The sequence below is a fragment of the Stomoxys calcitrans genome, chromosome 1 (genome assembly GCF_963082655.1).
Source record: "Stomoxys calcitrans chromosome 1, idStoCalc2.1, whole genome shotgun sequence".
NCBI lineage: Eukaryota > Metazoa > Arthropoda > Insecta > Diptera > Muscidae > Stomoxys > Stomoxys calcitrans.
Window position 1 is genome coordinate 270,116,363 of NC_081552.1, and position 5,890 is coordinate 270,122,252.

General features: G+C 38.4%; 1 long non-coding RNA gene across 1 annotated transcript; it reads right to left on the reverse strand.

Moving 5' to 3' along the window:
• Positions 1-295: 295 nt before the first annotated feature.
• Positions 296-1,724, reverse strand: LOC131994285 (uncharacterized). Its single transcript, XR_009396595.1, has 2 exons — positions 1,609-1,724; positions 296-833 (listed from the first exon to the last, which is right to left on the reverse strand). It is a non-coding gene; the product is annotated as an uncharacterized LOC131994285 (long non-coding RNA).
• Between the last annotated feature and the right edge of the window lie 4,166 nt (positions 1,725-5,890).

Sequence of the window (5,890 nt, forward strand, 5' to 3'; positions counted from 1 at the left end):
ATATAAATATAGTCCGACGTGAACCATATTTGGATCAGTTGTCGGGAACTGATTGTTTCAAATTTCAGCAAAATCGGATGAAAAATAAAGTTTTTATGGGTATTAGACCCTGTATCGGAAAATCGGTCTATATAGCAGCTTTTTCCCAAATATGTTCCGATTTGGCCCGTTCAAGAACTTAACCAACGTGCATCAAAAAGACGTATCTGTGCCAAATTTCAGTTCAATATCAGAATTTTACGACGATCCGAAACATATATACTTTGTGGGTTCGGAAATTGATATCCCCCTATCCTACGGTGGTGGGTATTACAATTGGAAATGTATGGAAACTTTTATTTTCATTGTGAAACGTGGAGGTTTTTCATTAGTAAAATGAGAAATAATGTAACCAATTTCATTTACATAATTTTTGGAACATTTTATGTCTTCGACACTTAATCACGAACGGCTGTATCCTAATGCGGGGATCCACTGTGTTTCATCAAGATACCTAAAAGCGATTGATTCTCAGCCACACTTGTAAATTTGATTTCGATCTCCAAGTGAAATAAACAAGAATTTTGGTGGAAATGCATAAATCTTGCAGTGGCCGTTGCATTGAATTCCGGTGGCAGTCTTGATTAATTGCATTTACATACCGACACATGCCTCCACTTACACATGGCCACCATACTCGAGGCGTGCCAGTCGAGGCTATCAATCCGAAGAAACTTTAAAATCGTTTAATGGAGATTGACTCTTGACAACTAATCAAGAAGGGGTTGTCGAGGCGATCCGGTATAATCAGTTTTACCTCTGTAAACTTAATGTGATGCAGCGTCAGGTGTGATCTGTGATATTTGAAATCTAAATCAGTTTATGTTCAAATGGAATAGAATCTGTCAATTGTCATGAAAAAAAGGGTTGGAATTTGTAATTTGGTAAATGTGTTGAGTAAATTAAAATATGAACTATGGTCCAATATCGACTAATCGTTTGTCGTTTTTTTCGATGTGAACGAAAAAAGATGCTGCATTCGAGAAATCGCAGTAAAAGTTTGAAATTTTAGTAGAAAGCTTTTTTCAAATTTCTCCAGCGATTTCTCGAATGAAACATTTTTTGTTCCTTCACATAAAAGACAACGGTGGTTATGCGCTGCTAATGCTGGCGACATTTTTGAGGTACTTTGCTAAGTTAAAACTTCTTCCCAATGAGATGTCGCACTGCAGCACGCCGTTCGGATTCGTCTATTAAAAAGAGGCCCCTTATCATTGAGCTTAAACTTGAATCGAACAGCACTCATTGATATGTGAGAAGTTTGCCGCTGTTCCTGAAGGGAATGCCATAGAAAGCGTAATTGTGATTTTAAACTTTTCAAGAACGCTGAGCAAAATGAACGTTGCTCCAATATTTAATTGATGAAAACTTCGATAACAACAACGACAAATTGTCATCATTTGAACTTTTAGCCGAACCCATGGTGGCGGGTACCAAAGATTCGGCTTGGCCAAATTAGTACGTTTTTAGAAGGGCAAATTAAATTAAAATAGGTCAATTATATTAACATGAAGTGTAAAACTTTTTATTAAATATTCATTACAAAAACTACTTTCTAGCAAGGCTCACCTTAAATCCATTCAAACAAAGTTTGGTGTGAAGAGCTAAGGTTATGGAATTGTAATTTCGAAAAATACAATAAATGACACCCACACACTAGTCAATAAAAAAAAGATTCAAATCGATTCATTCATAATTGGACATTTGACCTGGAAGTAATTTACCAAAAATAATAGTTATGTACAAAATTATTTCATCACCCCCCCAAATTGATCACCAATCATCCGTAGCCAGCTGGCCGCTTATGATCTGCACCCACCATTTGCGTTCTCTCAACATAGAGGGATAAAAACAAGAGCACCGTCATCACATCCACTATGTCGGACCACATTGCTTGGCCGAAGGTATTCAAAGAGAGGAGAGGGCCTCAAATTAAATAGACAAAAAAGAGATCATGCAGAGTGGAAAACAAAAAATCGACAATTAACAACCCGAAAGGAAGAACACCAACGTGTGATGATATTTGCCTTTTTAGCGCGTGCTTGGTCAAATGATTCGTTTGTTTGGGTCTGTGTCTGCATATTCGAACCACTATTTTTATTAACATGATTTCCAAGAGCGCTCTAATGAGCTGATGATGGTAACACTTACCAAGCACTTGAATGAACGTCTGCCATAAAAACGAAAGTCATAAATGTGGTATGATAAGTTTCGTTAAAAATGTCAAGGGTGTCGAAAAAAAACTAAAAATGAGTCTCTTATGTCTACAAGACATTATTTTGGTAGTTCGTTTCATATACAGCTAAGGGACGGACAGCGAGAGGCCAAAAGACTTTTAACCGGGAAATCGGTCTATATGACAACAAATTCATATATCGTCCGATTTTACTCTTTTTAGATCATTAGCATTGTTTGTACCGAGCGGAAATCGTTTGATTTGGCTTTTGGAATCACTTTTTGTTTTTGAATCAATAGGAATGAATTTTTAAGGTCGTAATACACCGAAAAACATTTGGGTTTTCCTTGGTCGAGGGATTGTGGCAATGATTATGAGCCAAAGAACCAATACTTCTCGTCTGGATATGGAAAATGCCGTCACTCTAACGTTAGCAAGATCCAATTGTTGAACATTGCTAACAGTAAAACAATTTTATATAGGGCACTTAGTCGTACTATTGTAGTAGTAGATATGGTTGAGAAACTCACATGTCTGGAAGTAATACTTGATGGTGGCTAGATTTGTCATGCCATGTCGATTCTTTAATTCCAAAAGTTATTGATAATCCCCGACGATTGTATGGTTTATTATAAGACGACTGCCTTATTCTTACCTAATGTCCATCATTTGCTATGGTATTGAAGTACTGTTTGCGAACATTTTGAGAATCTAGAAAAGCTTTTTAATATGCAGTTCATCTGCAGTTTTTGGGAGCTTCATTCAAGAGTTTTTGTTCGTCAACGCCTTTTGCTTCCTTTCTGCAAAATTTTTCGTTCTAATTGTCCAGTTTTATTCAAGAAGAGATGCTCTTTTCCACATCTTCTCGAAACCCTCAGCTAATATTGGCTCGTTTTTCTTTTACCGCTTATGATGGCTCATTTGCAATCCGTGTAGCCAGAATTTGAAATCAATTGCGTTTGAGTTTAAGACCATATTCTCTACTTCGCCTTGTTTTTGCGGAACGACATTCCAAATTTGACATACATCACTACTTTATAAATACGGTGCCTTTCTTGTCATAGTGTAGTTAATGTGGCTAACTTTACTATTGAAGCACTCACCAATTGCAGATTTACTTTGGTAGTTCTACCAATGCCATAATTAGGTAAAAAAATTGGGTGAAATTTTGCACAGATTTTTTTTGTCCATAGGCAGATTAGATTCGAAGATGGGCTATATCTGTTTACATCTTGATATAGCTCCCATTTCAAGGTCTTAGGCTTATTAACATTTATTGTCCGATTTCGTTGAAATTTAGCACAATGTGTTGCATTAGGCTCCTCGACATTCGTGTCTCGTAAGGTCAAGATCGGGCTATATTGGGCAAAGTGAGGTGTGTTAGGCGCCTCGACATTCATGCTCTGTATGGTTGCGTTCGTTTTATATTTGGAAATAGCTTTCGTAGATTCTTATGTTCTGATTTTAGTCATTGGGCCGAAAATAGCAGCGTTTATTATCCGATTTCGCTGAAATTTGCCCTTCTAGATTCGCGTTCATAGGCAAATTTGACCTATGTTAGACTTTTCGACATCCGTGTCATATATGGATTAGATCAGTCTATATTTGGATATGACGGCTATAAATGCCAATATTCTGTTTAACAAACTTGAAAAGTGAATTGCATTTAACAGATCACTCGACGTCCGTGTCGAGTTTGGTCCAAATCGGAGCATATTTCGATAGAGCTGCTATGGGTTCTTAAATGATGCATTTTCCCCGTAATACAGCCTCACATTAGATGAAATATGGTTGACATATAACCCAAAGTGTTGTGCATCCAATGATCGGCCCGGCCGCACTTAAAGCCTTTTTACTTATTTGATATCATCCAATATGGGCTCTTAATTTCTTCTTCACTTGTAAATGTAATGTTATATTCTTCTTTTTATCTTAAGTTAATTAAGAAAAGGTGCAACATAAGGACCATACAACAGGTTCCGAGAACTTGTTGCCTTGGCATAGGCAGAGCGATGAGGACCACGCCCACTAGGGCACTGGAGAGTATTCTAGATATCCGACCCATTGACCTACAGATTAAGTGTGCGGCAGCCACTGCATTTTGAGATTTAAGGCGATGGGCGAATGGATTGAGGTATAATCAAGGCGACGATAGGAAACCTGGAAGGAAGGGAAAGGTTTCCGATCGGATACCTGAGATGAACCTTGAAGTCGAGTGCGAGGCACTGCCCTACTACCCTAGTATTGCCATCTGGAAGATCATGTTACACGGATGGATCAAAGCTAGAGGACAGAGTGGGCCTGGGGGTTTACATTGAGAACCCAAGGACTGAGATCTGTTTTAGACTGCCTGACCCTAATACGGTCTTGCAGGCGGAGATCCGGGCGATCACGGAATGCGTGAAGTGGTGTGGTGCTAACGCGAGGACGTCGACTGTGAACATCTTTACCGACAGTAAAATTACCATAAGGGCAATAACAACCAGGATGGCAAGGTCACGAACAGTCTCGCAGTGTAAGAGAAGATTAACGCCTTTTCTGAGGATGGCAAAATCCTCATCGTTTGGGTGCTGGGCCATAACGGAGTAAGGGGAAATGAAAGGGCAGACGATTTGGCGATGAAGGCCAGAGGACTGTCGTCAGTAAACTTGGTTAACCCGAAGCCTTTCGGGTCGACGCAGTCCGAGTTAAGGGAGTGGGCGACAAATGCGCATGCAACGTTGTGGAACAGCGAAACGGTCGGTAGGACGGCGAAAATCCTATGGGAGGAGCCATATCGTGAGAAGACGAGGTTATTACTGAAAGGAACCAAAAAGGAGGTCAGTATAGCTATTGGTATCATAAGGGGACACATAGGACTACGAGCTCACTTATGTAAAATCGGTGCGGCAAGTGATAGCATGTGTAGGGCATGCGAGGAAGATGATGAGACGTTGCAGCATTTCCTTCGTCATTGCCCGGCTTTCGCGTCCAACAGATACCGGCACTTAGGTGGAGACACAATACCAGACATGAACCAACTTAGGGGAGTGGTATTGAAAAGAATTAAGGATTTTGTAAGTAGCACGGAACTCCTAACTTAAAATTTTCTTTTCAGAGGTTACTTTATAGTTTTTAGAGCGCACAACAAGCCGATTACTGGCTTAGGTGTATGTCCACAGTGGCATGGAGCGGATCTTTTCAACCTAACCTAACCTAAGTTAATTAATTAAAATTTTAGCTTATTTCTTTATTTTTATGTTGTTCTCGGATGGTAATACGATATTAGGTCTAAAGAATTGGTTGGCTTTGTATTGCACTATATGAAACAATTGAAATGAAATTGATCCAACACGTCAAGAGAAGATGCTATCTTCAAATTTAAGTTGATATATACTGACACAACCATCTGCTTCAAATTTCGATCGCTGATTGATCATCATTTTACTTTACAAATTACTGTTCAATTTTATTTTTTTTTTTTTTTTGAAAAAATCGCTCGTTAAACCTTGTACAACAATTCATTTACCCAAAGTCAATTTCCCAATCTTCAACAATATTTTTGCTTTCATTTAATAAATATATATCTTTAATAGCCTGGTGTTAAATTAAGGATCTCTTAAACTACCATTTAAAATGAAAAATGTTTAATATCAAGTAAAAAGTCTTTCACCAAAGGAAATATTTCCTTAAAAA